The sequence below is a fragment of the Schistocerca cancellata genome, chromosome 3, assembly GCF_023864275.1.
Source record: "Schistocerca cancellata isolate TAMUIC-IGC-003103 chromosome 3, iqSchCanc2.1, whole genome shotgun sequence".
Lineage (NCBI taxonomy): Eukaryota > Metazoa > Arthropoda > Insecta > Orthoptera > Acrididae > Schistocerca > Schistocerca cancellata.
In genome coordinates, this window is record NC_064628.1 from 20,857,446 (window position 1) to 20,876,268 (window position 18,823).

At 43.9% G+C, this 18,823-nt stretch overlaps 1 protein-coding gene across 2 annotated transcripts in view; it reads left to right on the forward strand.

Annotated features, from left to right (window-relative positions):
• Positions 1 to 1,345: 1,345 nt before the first annotated feature.
• LOC126176814 (insulin-like growth factor-binding protein complex acid labile subunit) overlaps positions 1,346 to 18,823 on the forward strand; it is a 233,174-nt gene continuing 215,696 nt past the window's right edge. For both annotated transcript variants that reach the window (XR_007535664.1, XM_049923996.1), the window contains exon 1: positions 1,346 to 1,420. The gene's annotated coding sequence lies outside the window, so the exon portion shown is untranslated. The remainder of the gene's footprint in view (positions 1,421 to 18,823) is intronic.

Below are 18,823 nucleotides of genomic sequence, written 5' to 3' on the forward strand. Positions count from 1 at the left end.
GCAGCTCCTTCCTGGTGTTATTTTTTTCCCGTCGGTGTGTGTATACCAAATGCCAATAAAATTAAATGTTGTTGTTGTGGTCTTCAGTCCTGAGACTGGTTTGATGCAGCTCTCCATGCTACTCTATCCTGTGCAAGCTTCTTCATCTCCCAGTACCTACTGCAACCTACATCCTTCTGAATCTGCTTAGTGTATTCATCTCTTGGTCTCCCTCTACGATTTTTACCCTCCACGCTGCCCTCCAATGCTAAATTGGTGATCCCTTGATGCCTCAAAACATGTCCTACCAACCGATCCCTTCTTCTAGTCAAGTTGTGCCACAAACTTCTCTTCTCCCCAATCCTATTCAATACCTCCTCATTAGTTACGTGATCTACCCACCTTATCTTCAGCATTCTTCTGTAGCACCACATTTCGAAAGCTTCTATTCTCTTCTTGTCCATACTAGTTATCGTCCATGTTTCACTTCCATACATGGCTACACTCCATACAAATACTTTCAGAAACGACTTCCTGACACCTAAATCTATATTCGATGTTAACAAATTTCTCTTCTTCAGAAACGATTCACTCGCCATTGCCAGTCTACATTTTATATCCTCTCTACTTCGACCATCATCAGTTATTTTACTCCCTAAATAGCAAAACTTCTTTACTACTTTAAGTGTCTCATTTCCTAATCTAATTCCCTCAGCATCACCCGACTTAATTCGACTACATTCCATTATCGTTGTTTTACTTTTGTTGATGTTCATCTTATATCCTCCTTTCAAGACACTGTCCATTCCATTCAACTGTTCTTCCAAGTCCTTTGCTGTCTCTGACAGAATTACAATGTCATCGGCGAACCTCAAAGTTTTTACTTCTTCTCCATGAATTTTAATACCTACTCCGAATTTTTCTTTTGTTTCCTTTACTGCTTGCTCATTATACAGATTGAATAACATCGGGGAGAGGCTACAGCCTGTCTCACTCCTTTCCCAACCACTGCTTCCCTTTCATGCCCCTCGACTCTTATAACTGCCATCTGGTTTCTGTACAAATTGTAAATAGCCTTTCGCTCCCTGTATTTTACCCTTGCCACCTTTAGATGTGGAAGAGAGTATTCCAGTGAACATTGTCAAAAGCTTTCTCTAAGTCTACAAATGCTAGAAACGTAGGTTTGCCTTTTCTTTAAATTAAATAAAAGTGTTAAATAAATGTCAGACTGTGGGCTTGAGCTTTCCGTTGGAGTCATCCATCCCTGTGAGCCTCTCGCTTTGGGTCACTGGCGGCCAGCGGGTTATCGACGGCAGGGTCAGGGACGCCTCAGCTGGACACACAGATAATGTCGAGTCCTGCATTCGCCGTGTTGTGTCACACGCGATCAGTGCTGTGCGGGTTGTCGAGTGCGTGTTACTTTGTGTACCAAAGAGCATCTGTAAGTACTGCGATTTTTCATAAGCTTTTTTTCCGTGACTTTTATTTAAAACTCGTGTTTATATTTGGAGAAAAGAGCTAGCGACAGTGGAGTGTGTCCATTCGCATTCAAATATGCGCACAGTATCCAGACGAAAGTATACAACAACAAAGCGTAAATGAAAAATACAGGGTGTTTCAAAAATGACCGGTATATTTGAAACGGCAATAAAAACTAAACGAGCAGCGATACAAATACACCGTTTGTTGCAATATGCTTGGGACAACAGTACATTTTCAGGCGGACAAACTTTCGAAATTACAGTAGTTACAATTTTCAACAACAGATGGCGCTGCGGTCTGGGAAACTCTATAGTACGATATTTTCCACATATCCACCATGCGTAGCAATAATATGACGTAGTCTCTGAATGAAATTACGCGAAACCTTTGACAACGTGTCTGGCGGAATGGCTTCACATGCAGATGAGATGTACTGCTTCAGCTGTTCAATTGTTTCTGGATTCTGGCGGTACACCTGGTCTTTCAAGTGTCCCCACAGAAAGAAGTCACAGGGGTTCATGTCTGGCGAATAGGGAGGCCAATCCACGCCGCCTCCTGTATGTTTCGGATAGCCCAAAGCAATCACACGATCATCGAAATATTCATTCAGGAAATTAAAGACGTCGGCCGTGCGATGTGGCCGGGCACCATCTTGCATAAGCCACGAGGTGTTAGCAGTGTCGTCTAAGGCAGTTTGTACCGCCACAAATTCACGAAAAATTTCCAGATAGCGTGATGCAGTAATCGTTTCGGATCTGAAAAATGGGCCAATGATTGCTTTGGAAGAAATTGCGGTCCAGACCAGTACTTTTTGAGGATGCAGGGACGATGGGACTGCAACATGGGGCTTTTCGGTTCCCCATATGCTCCAGTTCTGTTTATTGACGAAGCCATCCAGGTAAAAATAAGCTTCGTCAGTAAACCAAATGCTGCCCACATGCATATCGCCGTCATCAATCCTGTGCACTATATCGTTAGCGAATGTCTCTCGTGCAGCAATGGTAGCGGCGCTGAGGGTTGCTGCGTTTGAATTTTGTATGGATAGAGGTGTGAACTCTGGCGCACGAGACGATACGTGGACGTTGGCGTCATTTGGACCGCAGCTGCAACACGGCGAACGGAAACCCGAGGCCGCTGTCGGATCACCTGCTGCACTAGCTGCGCGTTGCCCTCTGTGGTTGCTGTACGCGGTCGCCCTACCTTTCCGGCACGTTCATCCGTCACGTTCCCAGTCCGTTGAAATTTTTCAAACAGATCCTTTATTGTATCGCTTTTCGGTCCTTTGGTTACATTCAACCTCCGTTGAAAACTTCGTCTTGTTGCAACAACACTGTGTTCTAGGCGGTGGAATTCCAACACCAGAAAAATCCTCTGTTCTAAGGAATAAACCATGTTGTCTACAGCACACTTGCACGTTGTGAACAGCACACGCTTACAGCAGAAAGACGACGTACAGAATGGCGCACCCACAGACTGCGTTGTCTTCTATATCTTTCACATCACTTGCAGCGGCATCTGTTGTTGAAAATTGTAACTACTGTAATTTCGAAAGTTTGTCCGCCTGAAAATGTACTGTTGTCCCAAGCATATTGCAACAAACTGTGTATTTCTATCGCTGCTCGTTTAGTTTTTATTGCCGTTTCAAATATACCGGTCATTTTTGAAACACCCTGTATGAAAGAGTTAGAAAAAGGTGTCGAATATTTTGAGAGATGGTAGTAACCATCAAAGCAAGAAAAGAGTCCAGTATATGTGGGCTCTAAAAGAGATATGAGAACTTATTTATCTTCGGTACTGTGAAACAATCTCTCTCTCCGTTAGCACTTTGCTTTCCAAAACTTGGGAGGAGGTAGTGTGGACCAAAATAAGAAAAAATGTCCAGTAAACATAGGTTCCAAAATGCATACCTTAAGAGCTATGAGCAGTTGTTCATCTTCTATTGCTTTCTTCTTCTTTCGATGGTTACTACCACGTCTCAAAATACTCGACTTTTTTTTTTTTTAACATCCAGTGTTTCAGCCCGAAATCGATAGATTTGACAGTCGTAGAACGAACTATAGTACTGCTTTATTTTCTTTCCTTTTTTTTCGAATGAACGAAAGGAGCAGCTAGAAGCTATGTACAAGAGTACTATCGTGCTGAATTAAGCAGGCAAAGCATAGCTGTTTGGAGTTTGTTACGGCATAATCTTACTTACTATTTCCATCAGTGGCGTGACGTTATATAGGGTGTCCCAGGAGGAGTGGTCAATATTCAGGGATATGATGGGAACGATGATTTGAAACAACAAGCTTCATATGGACATATACTCCACTCCGAATGGATTCCGAAATAGGACACATTTAAGGTATATTGTCAGGTTTACGGAACCACACATGTCCAATAGTTAGTAAACATTACAATAGACGTTTTGCAAAATCTCAATTGAGAAATATGCTTTTTAAGACATTCACCTCTAAGCATCATCATACACATGACGTTACAGCTCTTGTACAATTCACAATCAATGTTCGAATATCCCAACGTCAACTTCGATGCATTTGTGCACTCTTGGGAGAACATGTTGTGTTGCTTGTGTGAGTGCATCTGCACGTTCTCTAATGAGGGCAGCAGCATCCATCATGCGCTCCACTAGCCCAGATAACTCAAATATCGAGTGAATAGGGCCTCCCGTCAGGTAGACCGTTCGCCGGGTGCAAGTCTTTCGAGTTGACGCCACTTCGGCGACTTGCTTCTTGAAGGGGATGAAATGATGATGATTAGGACAACACAACACCCAGTCCCCGAGTGGAGAAAATCTCCGACCTAGCCGGGAATCGAACCCGGGCCCTTAGGATTGACATTCTGTCGCGCTGACCACTCAACTACCGGGGGCGGACACTAGCTCAGATCAAATGTACATTAAATGTGTTCTGTCTCGGAAAACATTCGGAAAAGGGTATATTTCAAATGAGCGTTGCTGTCATATTCCTGAATGTTAATGGGACGCCGGCCGTTGTGGCCGAGCGGTTCTACATCTACATCTACATCTACATGACTACTCTGCAATTCACATTTAAGTGCTTGGCAGAGGGTTCGCCGAACCACAATCATACTATCTCCCTACCATTCCACCTCCGAACAGCGCGCGGGAAAAACGAACACCTAAACCTTTCTGTTCGAGCTCTGATTTCTCTTATTTTATTTTGATTATCATTCCTACCTATGTAGGTTGGGCTCAACAAAATATTTTCGCATTCAGAAGAGAAAGTTGGTGACTGTAATTTCGTAAATAGATCTCGCCGCGACGAAAAATGTCTTTGCTGTAATGACTTCCATCCGAATTCGCGTATCGTATCTGCCACATTCTCTCCCCTACTACGTGATAATACAAAACGAGCTGCCCTTTTTTTGCACCCTTTCGATGTCCTCCGTCAATCCCACCTGGTAAGGATCCCACACCGCGCAGCAATATTCTAACAGAGGACGAACGAGTGTAGTGTAAGCTGTCTCTGTAGTGGACTTGTTGCATCTTCTAAGTGTCCTGCCAATGAAACGCAACCTTTGGCTCGCCTTCCCCACAATATTATCTATGTGGTCCTTCCCACTGAAGTTGTTCGTAATTTTAACACCCAGGTACTTAGTTGAATTGACAGCCTTGAGAATTCCAACGGATTTATTTTGGAACTCATGTGGATCACCTCACACTTATTGTTATTTAGCGTCAACTGCCACCTGCCACACCATACAGCAATATTTTCTAAATCGCTTTGCAACTGATACTGGTCTTCGGATGACCTTACTAGACGGTAAATTACAGCATCATCTGCGAACAACCTAAGAGAACTGCTCAGATTGTCACCCAGGTCATTTATATAGATCGGGAACAGCAGAGGTCCCAGGACGCTTCCCTGGGGAAGGCGCTACAGTCTGGAACTACGCGACCGCTACTGTCGCAGGTTCGAATCCTGCCTCGGGCATGGATGTGTGATGTCCTTAGGTTAGTTAGGTTTAACTAGTTCTAAGTTCTAGGGGACTGGTGACCTCAGAAGTTAAGTCCCTACCGAGCGGGGTGGCGCAGTGGTTAGCACACTGGACTCGCATTCGGGAGGACGACGGTTCAATCCCGTCTCCGGCCATCCTGATTTAGGTTTTCCGTGATTTCCCTAAATCGTTTCAGGCAAATGCCGGGATGGTTCCTTTCAAAGGGCACGGCCGATTTCCTTCCCAATCCTTCCCTAACCCGAGCTTGCGCTCCGTCTCTAATGACCTCGTTGTCGACGGGACGTTAAACACTAACCACCACCACCACCACCACCACCACTTAAGTCCCATAGTGCTCAGAGACATTTGAACCATTAATGGGACAAGATGTATAGTCAGTGCCACAGGAAGAGGACGAATAAGGTCTGCCTTTCACTTTGGTGTTGTTTTCCATCTGCAGTCGGTTGTGGTACACTATTCTGGGTTTTCTTGTTGTATAGTGTTTCTGGGGAGTAGCTCTAGCTAGAAAGTGTTCCGGATCGAACGGCTAAAAGCGATTAAAAACGGTTTTAGAATAAGGAGGCTGTGTCTGTTCTGCCACCCAACACTTATCAGTAAAACCCTGCATTTGTGTACAACCGATGTCTGAAGGTTAACCAATCTGACGACTGCATAAGCAGAGGCATGTGGTCGATATATCATCATCCGTCTTAACTCTGTTATCTACAATCAGCTTTCTGTACTGAAATACATATCTAGCTACGAAGCTGATGTTTCTGTTGGGTCGTTTGATAGTGATGTCACTGTGGTCTTTGATATTTTACTAATGCAAAAAAAAAAAAAGTTCAAATGTGTGTGAAATCTTATGGGACTTAACTCATAAGGTCATCAGTCCCTAAGCCTACACACTACTTAACCTAAATTATCCTAAGGACAAACACACACACCCATGCCCGAGGGAGGACTCGAACCTCCGCCGGGACCAGCCGCACTGTCCATGACTGCAGCGCCCAAGACCAATCGGCTAATCCCGCGCGGCTTACTACTGCAGTAGGGACACATCGGAAATGGCGTAACACGACCAGATGTTGCTCTTCTCAAGTGTGTATACTGTTATGGTCCACTGTGTTTCAATAACTTTGCTGAAACTCCACATTAATACTCAGATGACGAACAAAGTAAGAACGAACGACAACACAGCATCTTATGTTTTGGAAAATATGACTCTGTAAATATTGTTTTTGTTAACTTAAGAAGGGCGTTCATAAATAATGCAACATTCTTTTCTGAAAGCAGGTCGGTTTTAATCAGGCTTCCAACACACCATATCATTCCCCACTCTTTTGGACACAAAACTCTGTTTTTCAACATAAACGCCGTTCTGTGCGACGGTCTTTTTCTTTGTCATCAGTCTACTGACTGGTTTGATGCGGCCCGCCACGAATTCCTCTCCTGTGCTAACCTCTTCATCTCAGAGTAGCACTTGCACCTACGTCCTCAATTATTTGCTTGACGTATTCCAATCTCTGTCTTCCTCTACAGTTTTTGCCCTCTACAGCTCCCTCTAGTACCATGGAAGTCATTCCCTCATGTCTTAGCAGATGTCCTATCATCCTGTCCCTTCTCCTTATCAGTGTTTTCCACATATTCCTTTCCTCTCCGATTCTGCGTAGAACCTCCTCATTCCTTACCTTATCAGTCCACATAATTTTCAACATTCGTCTATAGCACCACATCTCAAATGCTTCGATTCTCTTCTGTTCCGGTTTTCCCACAGTCCATGTTTCACTACCATACAATGCTGTACTCCAGACGTACATCCTCAGAAATTTCTTCCTCAAATTAAGGCCGGTATTTGATATTAGTAGACTTCTCTTGGCCAGAAATGCCTTTTTTGCCATAGCGAGTCTGCTTTTGATGTCCTCCTTGCTCCGTCCGTCATTGGTTATTTTACTGCCTAGGTAGCAGAATTCCTTAACTTCATTGACTTCGTGACCATCAATCCTGATGTTAAGTTTCTCGCTGTTCTCATTTCTACTACTTCTCATTACCTTCGTCTTTCTCCGATTTACTCTCAAACCATACTGTGTACTCATTAGACTGTTCATTCCGTTCAGCAGATCATTTAATTCTTCTTCACTTTCACTCAGGATAGCAATGTCATCAGCGAATCGTATCATTGATATCCTTTCACCTTGTATTTTAATTCCATTCCTGAACCTTTCTTTTATTTCCATCATTGCTTCCTCGACGTACAGATTGAAGAGTAGGGGCGAAAGGCTACAGCCTTGTCTTACACCCTTCTTAATACGAGCACTTCGTTCTCGATCGTCCACTCTTATTATTCCCTCTTGGTTGTTGTACATATTGTATATGACCCGTCTCTCCCTATAGCTTACCCCTACTTTTTTCAGAATCTCGAACAGCTTGCACCATTTTATATTGTCGAACGCTTTTTCCAGGTCGACAAATCCTATGAAAGTGTCTTGATTTTTCTTTAGCCTTGCTTCCATTATTAGCCGTAACGACGGTCTTGCGATGCCTTAATGGGAGGTCTTGATGCCCGCATGGCACCACTCTACTGGCTGAAGTCAGAGCCAACGACTTACTGCATCACGAATCTCCCCATCGTCCACGTACTACTTCCCGGAGTGTTTGGCCAAATACACTCCTGGAAATTGAAATAAGAACACCGTGAATTCATTGTCCCAGGAAGGGGAAACTTTATTGACACATTCCTGGGGTCAGATACATCACATGATCACACTGACAGAACCACAGGCACATAGACACAGGCAACAGAGCATGCACAATGTCGGCACTAGTACAGTGTATATCCATCCACCTTTCGCAGCAATGCAGGCTGCTATTCTCCCATGGAGACGATCGTAGAGATGCTGGATGTAGTCCTGTGGAACGGCTTGCCATGCCATTTCCACCTGGCGCTTCAGTTGGACCAGCGTTCGTGCTGGACGTGCAGACCGCGTGAGACGACGCTTCATCCAGTCCCAAACATGCTCAATGGGGGACAGATCCGGAGATCTTGCTGGCCAGGGTAGTTGACTTACACCTTCTAGAGCACGTTGGGTGGCACGGGATACATGCGGACGTGCATTGTCCTGTTGGAACAGCAAGTTCCCTTGCCGGTCTTGGAATGGTAGAACGATGGGTTCGATGACGGTTTGGATGTACCGTGCACTATTCAGTGTCCCCTCGACGATCACCAGTGGTGTACGGCCAGTGTAGGAGATCGCTCCCCACACCATGATGCCGGGTGTTGGCCCTGTGTGCCTCGGTCGTATGCAGTCCTGATTGTGGCGCTCACCTGCACGGCGCCAAACACGCATACGACCATCATTGGCACCAAGGCAGAAGCGACTCTCATCGCTGAAAACGACACGTCTCCATTCGTCCCTCCATTCACGCCTGTCGCGACACCACTGGAGGCGGGCTGCACGATGTTGGGGCGTGAGCGGAAGACGGCCTAACGGTGTGCGGGACCGTAGCCCAGATTCATGGAGACGGTTGCGAATGGTCCTCGCCGATACCCCAGAAGCAACAGTGTCCCTAATTTGCTGGGAAGAGGCGGTGAGGTCCCCTACGGCACTGCGTAGGATCCTACGGTCTTGGTGTGCATCCGTGCGTCGCTGCGGTCCGGTCCCAGGTCGACGGGCACGTGCACCTTCCGCCGACCACTGGCGACAACATCGATGTACTGTGGAGACCTCACGCCCCACGTGTTGAGCAATTCGGCGGTACGTCCACCCGGCCTCCCGCATGCCCACTATACGCCCTCGCTCAAAGTCCGTCAACTGCACATACGGTTCACGTCCACGCTGTCGCGGCATGCTACCAGTGTTAAAGACTGCGATGGAGCTCCGTATGGCACGGCAAACTGGCTGACACTGACGGCGGCGGTGCACAAATGCTGCGCAGCTAGCGCCATTCGACGGCCAACACCGCGGTTCCTGGTGTGTCCGCTGTGCCGTGCGTGTGATCATTGCTTGTACAGCCCTCTCGCAGTGTCCGGAGCAAGTATGGTGGGTCTGACACACCGGTGTCAATGTGTTCTTTTTTCCATTTCCAGGAGTGTAGATGGAAGGTCAGAGTGGGGAAGTGGCGTGGCTTCACGCTATGGATTGCCGTTACGTTTCGATTCGAAGTGATCGCCTGTGAAGGTAGCGATCAGCCTCGTAACACTCAAGCAATTCCGCACAGGGGATCCTTCGTTGTTCTTCCTGGTCTTCTGTTAGGCGGCGAGGAACCCAGCAAGTACACACCTTTGAGTACTCCAACTGATGGTAGGGTGCGTCAGCACTACTAACAGAGACGTCCAGTTGAAAAGCAGGGTGTTTGATTGTGATCCGTCGATCATCTCGAGTGAGACTGTCCTTACGTTCCAACAACGCAGGGGTCCCACACCTGTGTCTGGCCCGCCGACACGCGTGGTCTAGGGTTAGCGTCTTTGATTAGTAGTCAAAACGTACCAGGTTAGAAATCCGCCACTGCTTGTGTTTTGATTAATAATCAGCATCTGCGGCTGAAGACCGGTATAAGAAGTCAGCCTCATTCTGCCAAAGACCTTGTCAAAGAGGGCGGAGGAGCGGATAGAGGTTCAGGGCACTCTCTTGTCGTAGGGGTGGGAAATTGCCCCTAAAGGCGGAAGAATCAGCAATGATCAACGACATGAGGATGCAGAAGGCAATGGAAACCACTGCATTAAAGACACGTAACGTGTATCCACAGGACATGTGGCCTGTATTTCAAGAAGAGTCATGATGATCTCTCCATTGGCAAAAGATTCCGGAATAGTCCCTCATTCGGATCTCCGGGAGGGGACTGCCAAGGAGGAGGTGCCCATGAGAAAAAGATTGAATAAACTACGAAAGGATAACGTTCTACGAGTCGGGGCGTGGAATGTCAGAAGCTTGAACGTGGTAGGGAAGCTAGAAAATCTGAAAAGAGAAACGCAAAAGGTCAATCTACATATAGTAGGGGTCAATGAAGTGAAATGGAAAGAAGACGAGGATTTCTGGTCAGATAAGTATAGGGTAGTATCAACAGCAGCAGAAAATGGTATAACGGGAATAGGATTCGATATGAATAGAAAGCTAGGGCAAAGAGTGTGTTACAGTGAACGGTTCAGTGATAAGGTTGTTCTTGTCAGAATCGACAGCAAACCAACGCCGACAACTATAGTTCAGGTATGCATGCCGACGTCGCAAGGTGAAGATGAAGAGATAGAGAAGGTATATGACGATACGAAAAAGGTAATACAGTACATAAAGGGAGATGAAAATCTAGTAGTCGTGGGGGACTGGAATGCAGTTGTAGGGAAGGGAGAAGAAGAAAAACGTCACGGGAGACTATGGGCTTTGGACAAGGAATGAGAGAGGGCAAAGACTAATTGAGTTCTGTAATAAATTTCAGCTAGTAATAGCGAATACTCTGTTCAGGAATCACAAGAGGAGAAGGTATACCTGGAAAAGAGCAGGCGATACGGGAAGATTTCTGTTAGATTACATCATAGTCAGATAGACATTCCGAAATAAGATACTGGATTGTAATGCGTACCCAGTAGCAGATATTGACTTAGATCACAATGTATTAGTGATGAACAGTAGGCTGAAGTTTAAGACATTAGTCACGAAGAATCAACCCGCGAAGAAGTGGGATACGGAATTACTAAGGAATTATAAGATACGCCTGAAGTTCTCTAGAACAGCAATAACGAATATCTCAGTAGGCAGTATAGTAGAAGACGAATGGACATCTCTAAAAAGGGCAATCACAGAAGTTGAAAAGGAAATCATAGGTACAAAGGAGGTAACTGCAAAGAAAGGAGGGGTAACAGAAAAAATACTTAAGTTGATCGATGAAAGATGGTTCAAATGGCTCTGAGCACTATGGAACTTAACGTCTGAGGTCATTAGTCTCCTAGAACTTAGAACTACTTAAACCTAACTAACCTAAGGACATCATACACATCCACGCCCGAGGCAGGATTCGAACCTGCGACCGTAGCGGCCGTGCGGTTCCAGACTGTAGTGCCTTTAACCGCTTGGCCACCACGGCCGGCTGATCGATGAAAGAAGGAAATACAAAAATGTTCAGTGAAATTCAGGAATACAGAAATACAAGTAGCTGAGGAATGAAATAAATATTCTACAGCGAACCTAAGATGAAATGGCTGCTTAAAAAATGTGAAGAAATCTAAAAAGAAATGATTGTTGGAAGAACTGACTCAGCATACACGAAAGTCAAAACAAATTCTTCTGACATAAAAAGCAAGGGTGGTAACATTAAGAGCGCAACAGGAGGGGAAATGATGACCGTACTGCTTGAAATAAAGTCTTCAGTCCCTTCCCCCCTGCAAAATCAAAGGACGTGAATTACGTTACTATAAGTGCAGTTTATTGTTTGACGCGATTATGATGGGCTACCAGTGAAAAAAGATAAGTGACAGAGAAAGCTCGTACATGTGATCAATTATGGTGTTGGGGATTTGAACTTGTGATAGGTTTTTGTTATGGATGTAAGGAGAATGGCTTTCTCACCGAGAAAATCGGACATCTTGAATAAATAATAAATGATAATAATACATAGCAGTACAGTTTCCGAGAGAATATCGTGTTGGAATTTGAATTTGGCGCAATTTTCTAGTGGAGGTAGGCCTATAATAATAAATGATAATGAATGATGATAAATGATGATGAATGATAATAAATGACAATGAATGATAATGAATGTTAATAAATGATAATGAATAATAATAAACAAAAGTAAGGTTTTGCAGCCATTATCGTGTAGGAATTTGAATTTAGAGGGAATTTTCTAGCGGAGGCAGGTCAATAATAATATATAATAATAAATGGTAATAAATAATAAAAAATGATAATAAATGATAATGAATGATAATAAATGACAATGAATGATAATAAATGTTAATAAATGATAATGAATGATAATGAATAATAAACAAAAGTAAGGTTTTGCAGCCATTAACATGTTGGAATTTGAATTTGGAGGGAATTTTCTAGTGGAGGCAGGTCAATAATAATAAATAATAATAAATGGTAATAAATAATAATAAATGATAATGAATGTTAATAAATGATAATCAATAATAATGAATAATAATAATAATAAAGAGAAGTATGGTTTTGCATGCATTATCATGTTGGAATTCAAACTTGCTGCCATTTTTTCTTCTGGAGGCTTAGGTTAGAGGACGTAGCACAATTGGCCTATTTTCCCGCTAAAATTCAAACTTCCCGCCATTTTTTCTTGGGGTTAGGTTAGTGGACATAGCACAATTGGCCTATTTTCCCGCCAAAATCCGCCATCTTGGATGACGTCATGCGCTGTTGCCAAGTCTACATGCCGCCATCTTGATGACGCCATCGCCACCATCTTGAATAAATTTGGCAACAATGGAGAGTGTGGTGGCACGAACCTTGTCCCTCTACTTCTGGTATCTGAGAAGTGAGAGTACTCCAGATGGCAGAAGCGAGGAAAACATTTCCAACAATGAAAAACCTGTACTGGTGACCAATGTTAAGATGGCATCGAGGAAGAAGTTTGGAAATTAGAAATGCTGGGAGGGGCTTATGGGACCAATCTGCTGAGGTCATCGGTCCCTAATCCTACACACTACTTACTCTAACTTAAACTAACTTACTCTATGGACAACCCACACACCCAACCTCCGCCGGGAGAGCCGCATAGGCCGTGACAAGGCGCCCTTAGACCGCGCAGCTACCCCGCGCGGAAGAAATTTCCGAGACTGTAAACGCACTGCATTGTACAGAGCTAGGAGGGGAACTGAGAGCTATAAATAATCATAGTTCGACGCTGAGGGTCGGTCCATGAAGTTTTCTAAGTAGGTTCACACGGGAAATACTGCGTCTTTCTTCGAGTGTCTGACACTTCACATTTTTCAGCATTTGTGTTACACTGTCTCACCAGTCAAACAAGTTGTGACTATTCACAACTGCTTTCTACGTACACTTTCGATGCCCTCTGTTAGTCTGGTATGATACGGTAGCCATATACTTCATCATAATTCAAGTATGGACCGCTCGCCTTTGTATGCAACATCTTTTGTAGATACACTGCAGTTTCCCAGCATTCTACCAATGAACGAAGGACTGTCATTCGTTTCAGCTACACTTGAGCGTGCATCGTCATCCCACTCCACATATCTACATATTGTTACTCCCAAATACAGTATTTATTTGACATGTCTGACTCCTGTTGTGCCTCATCATTCCAGTAGTCTAAAGATGAGGCGGGAAGGTATCGTGATGAACTCAGCTTCGCCCTTCCTTATATTAAGAGCAAGTGTCAGTCTTTGCACCTGCCGTATGGTCGGTATCTGACTATACCGGATTCCTCATGTACAACAGAATTATCTGCGGAAATCCTCAGATAGGGACTAATAAAATCCGCTAAGTGAATAATGTATATGAATTAGCAACGTCCCTCTTAGGTTCCCTTAGTGTACACCAGACATTATTTCAGTGTTTTGGATGTCTCTCCATCCAGGATAATGTAATGCGCCCTGACCATCAGGAAATTTTCTTTAGAAGGAAACAAGACTCTGAAAATCACCCTAAATGCTAGGAAAGAACATGTCGCTGAAGAAAGCACACCGTGTAACAACTGCGACTAGCTGATTTACAAGTCACAGATGACCTATTATTTCGAAAGAAGCAAAACATTTGCTTGAAACAATATACGAGGGACCTTCAATAAGCAACGTAAAACATTTCTTTCTCGGACAGTTTCGGTTGCAGAAATGCGAAATTTGCTATCGAACATCGTGGAATAATCCCGCTTCAGCTCCTATAGTTCATTAAATTCCGGTAAGTGGCGGCGCTATTATACACCTTCAAAATGGCGTCTGTAAAGGAGATGCATTCCAGACAGAGAGCTGTCATTAAGTTTCCTTTGACGAAAAAACAGAGTATCGTAGATATTCATAGGCGCTTACAGAATGTTTACAGAGACCTGGCAGTGAAAAGAACAGTGACCGTTGGGTGAGGCGTCTGTCATCATCGCAATTTCTTTTTTTTCTTTCCTCTCCTGTGCCAACCTCTTCATCTCAGAGTTTCCCTTCCAACCTACGTCCTCAGTTATTTTCTGGGTGTATTCCAATCTCTGTCTCCCTCTACAGTTTTTGCCATCTAGAGCTCCCTCTAGTACCATGGAAGTAATTCCCTGATGTCTTAACAGATGTTCTACAATCCTGTCCCTTCTTCCTGTCAGTGTCTTCCACATATTCCTTTCCTCTCCGACTCTACGCAGAACCTCCTCATTCCTCTCCTTATCAGTCCACCTCATTTTCAACATTCGTCTATAGCACATCATCTCAAATGCTTCGATTCCCTTCTGTTCCGATTTTTCCAAGTCCATGTTTCAACACCATACAACGCCGTGCTCCAGACGTACATTCTCAGAAATTTCTTCCTCAAATTAAGGCCTATGTTTGATACTAGTAGACTTCTCTTGCACGGCAATGCTCTTTCTGTCAGGGCTAGTTTGCTTTTGATATCCTCCTTGCTCGTCCGTCATTGGTTACTTTGCTGACTGGATAGCAGAATTCCTTAACTTCATCTACTTAATGACCATGAATCCTGACGTTAAGTTTTTCGCTTTCCTCATTTCTGATACTTCTCATTACTTTCGCCTTTCTTCGATTTTCACTCAGTCCATATTCAGTACTCATTGGATCGTACATTCCATTCAGCAGATAATGTAATTCTTCTTCACTTTTACTCACGATAGCAATGTCAGCAGCGAATCGCATCATTGATTTCACTATGATTTGCAGTTCCATCCTGAACCTTACTTTTAATTCCATCATTGCTTCTTCGATGAACAGATTGAGCAGTTTAATAAGCCACAGCTGCAAAATACTAACACGAATACTTTACAGACGAATGGAAAAACTAGTAGAAGCCGACCTCGGGGAAGATCAGTTTGGATTCCGTAGAAATACTGGAACACGTGAGGCAATACTGACCTTACGACTTACCTTAGAAGAAAGATTAAGGAAAGGCAAACCTACGTTTCTAGCATTTGTAGACTTAGAGAAAGCTTTTGACAATGTTGACTGGAATACTCTCTTACAAATTCTAAAGGTGGCAGGGGTAAAATACAGGGAGCGAAAGGCTATTTACAATTTGTACAGAAACCAGATGGCAGTTATAAGAGTCGAGGGACATGAAAGGCAAGCAGTGGTTGGGAAGGGAGTAAGACAGGGTTGTAGCCTCTCCCCGATGTTATTCAATCTGTATATTGAGCAAGCAGTAAAGGAAACAAAAGAAAAATTCGGTGTAGGTATTAAAATCCATGGAGAAGAAATAAAAACTTTGAGGTTCGCCGATGACATTGTAAGGACGTGGAAGAGCAGTTGAATGGAATGGACAGTGTCTTGAAAGGAGGATATAAGATGAACATCAACAAAAGCAAAACGAGGATAATGGAATGTAGTCGAATTAAGTCGGGTGATGTTGAGGGTATTAGATTAGGAAATGAGACACATAAAGTAGTAAAGGAGTTTTGCTATTTGGGGAGCAAAATAACTGATGATGGTCGAAGTAGAGAGGATATAAAATGTAGACTGGCAATGGCAAGGAAAGCGTTTCTGAAGAAGAGAAATCTGTTAACATCGAGTATAGACTTAAGTGTCAGGAAGTCATTTCTGAAAGTATTTGTATGGAGTGTAGCCATGTATGGAAGTGAAACATGGACGGTAAATAGTTTGGACAAGAAGAGAATAGAAGCTTTCGAAATGTGGTGCTACAGAAGAATGCTGAAGATTAGATGGGTAGATCACATAACTAATGAGGAAGTATTGAATAGGATTGGGGAGAAGAGAAGTTTGTGGCACAATTTGACCAGAAGAAGGGATCGGTTGGTAGGACATGTTCTGAGGCATCAAGGGATCACCAATTTAGTATTGGAGGGCAGAGTGGAGGGTAAAAATTGTAGGGGGAGACCAAGAGATGAATACACTAAGCAGATTCAGAAGGATGTAGGTTGCAGTAGGTACTGGGAGATGAAGAAGCTTGCACAGGATAGAGTAGCATGGAGAGCTGCATCAAACCAGTCTCAGGACTGAAGACAACAACAACAACAACATTCATTATCATTCATTGTCATTTATTATCATTCATTATCATTTACTATCATTTTTTTAGTATTTATTATTATTGACCTGCCATTCATTATCATTTATTATCATTTTTTATTATTTATTATCATTTATTATTATTTATTATTATTGACCTGCCTCCACTAGAAAATTCCCTCTAAATTCAAATTCCTACACGATAATGGCTGGAAAACCTTACTTTTGTTTATTATTATTCATTATCATTTATTAACATTCATTATCATTCATTGTCATTTATTATCATTCATCATCATTTATCATCATTCATTATCATTTATTATTATAGGCCTACCTCCACTAGGAAACTGCGCCAAATTCATATTCCAACACGATATTCTCTCGAAAACTGTACTGCTATGTATTATTATAATTTATTATTTATTCAAGATGTCCGATTTTCTCGGTGAGAAAGCCATTCTCCTTACATCCATAACAAAAAGCTATCACAAGTTCAAATTCCCAACACCATAATTGATCACATGTACGAGCTTTCTCTGTCACTTATCTTTTTTCACTGGTAGCCTATCATAATCGCGTCAAATAATAAACTGCACTTATAGTAACGTAATTCACGTCCTTTGATTTTGCAGGGAGGAAGGGACTGAAGACTTTATTTCAAGCAGTACGGTCATCACTTGTTCTCCAACACAGTCAGCACACACATCTTTGATATCGCAGTGCAGTCACCACGACGTCCGCACTCCAACTGAATTAGTTCAAATCCTCGCCACCCCCTGGCTAGTGCGCGGAGACACTGGCTACGCTTATCACGTGAGGCGGGGGGCACGCCCAGCGATCGCTCCAACGTTGTAAACATATTTTTGCTGGACATGCTGGAACCTGTCGAGTTTGACGTTACAGCGGCCCCTTGTCCGCTCGCCACGGGTATTCGTCGCCTCCGCACGTTTCCCGCCAAAATTGTCTCCCTCGGAGCTGAATCACACAACGGTCAGCCATTTCCCTGCAACACTTTCGGTGCCACGTTCAAACCTGTCGATGCCGACCGCTCACCGTCCACCACGTGTCCCTGTGCGAGCGAGAACGCAGTGCTACACTTTTGGCGGCAAAGTTTGATCGACAGTGGAATCCGCCATGACTATATAACAGCACGTTTGGACCGCACTAGAAAGCCCGCTAATTGACTCGCTCTCGCGCGCGCGTAATAACTGTACAATCGCTGCGCCGCCGCCCCGCTTACGTCACACACCCTCCATACACGCGACGGACATAGCCTTCTGTAAATACCTGGAAAATGACTCTATATTTCAGACATTACGGTCATGCAGGTGTGTTCCAACTGACTTCTCCATGCTCACACAGCGAAACTCCAGAGCGCAGCTGATGTACGCGCGGCCGGCTGAGCCCACTCCATCGGCAGCTCCCTGGCCGTCTGACGTCAAGCACACCCCCTCGGCCAGCGCACCAGCTAGACGGCGAGCGCCGCCTCAGAGCCCCGCCACAGACGGTCAGCCGCGCCCGCGAGCACTTAACGCTGGACACGATGGAACCTGTCGACCACGTGCCAGACAAAGGATACGTTTGGCGCCAGAGTTTCACCGACAGTGGAATTCACCATGACCGTATAACAGCGCGTTTGCTCGTCGCGAGAACACTCGCTAATTCACTCTCACCACCCCGCTATATTAAATAATTCAATTTACAATTTCATATACGTATGCAAACGTGTTCAACTCCATAATTTCAACTACTTTTTGAGGACCAGACCGCCACCTCCTTGTGTGGTGGCGGGTGGAATAATTGTTAATGTTCCTATTATTTATTTAATGCTGTTGCTTTCCGTTCTCAACACTGGCTCTCTAACTACAATATTGGCAACCAGAAAGTGATTAGCAAAACGTGAAGCCTGTAATTAGAATTCCTAGTGCCCACTTCATCTGAGAAATACATTTATAGCTACAGCTTATTGCTCTGAGGAATTAGGAGATTGTCTAGGACTCATAACCAAAAACCATTCTCTCTAAAATGTTCACTATATTCTGAAAGTCACAGACCAAAAAGTATCCACACAATCCAATTACTAGAGCAGTTCAGAGTCTAATGCGCTGATGCAACTATAACTGTTCAAATTAAATGTGATTGCTCGCCATAATTTGATGATAATGTTCATCAAACGCCACGCTAATAATGGTAGAATGTCTGTCCTGTGGCGGCACGTGAAAATACGACATACGCAAACTAAAGATAGATCATTAACGT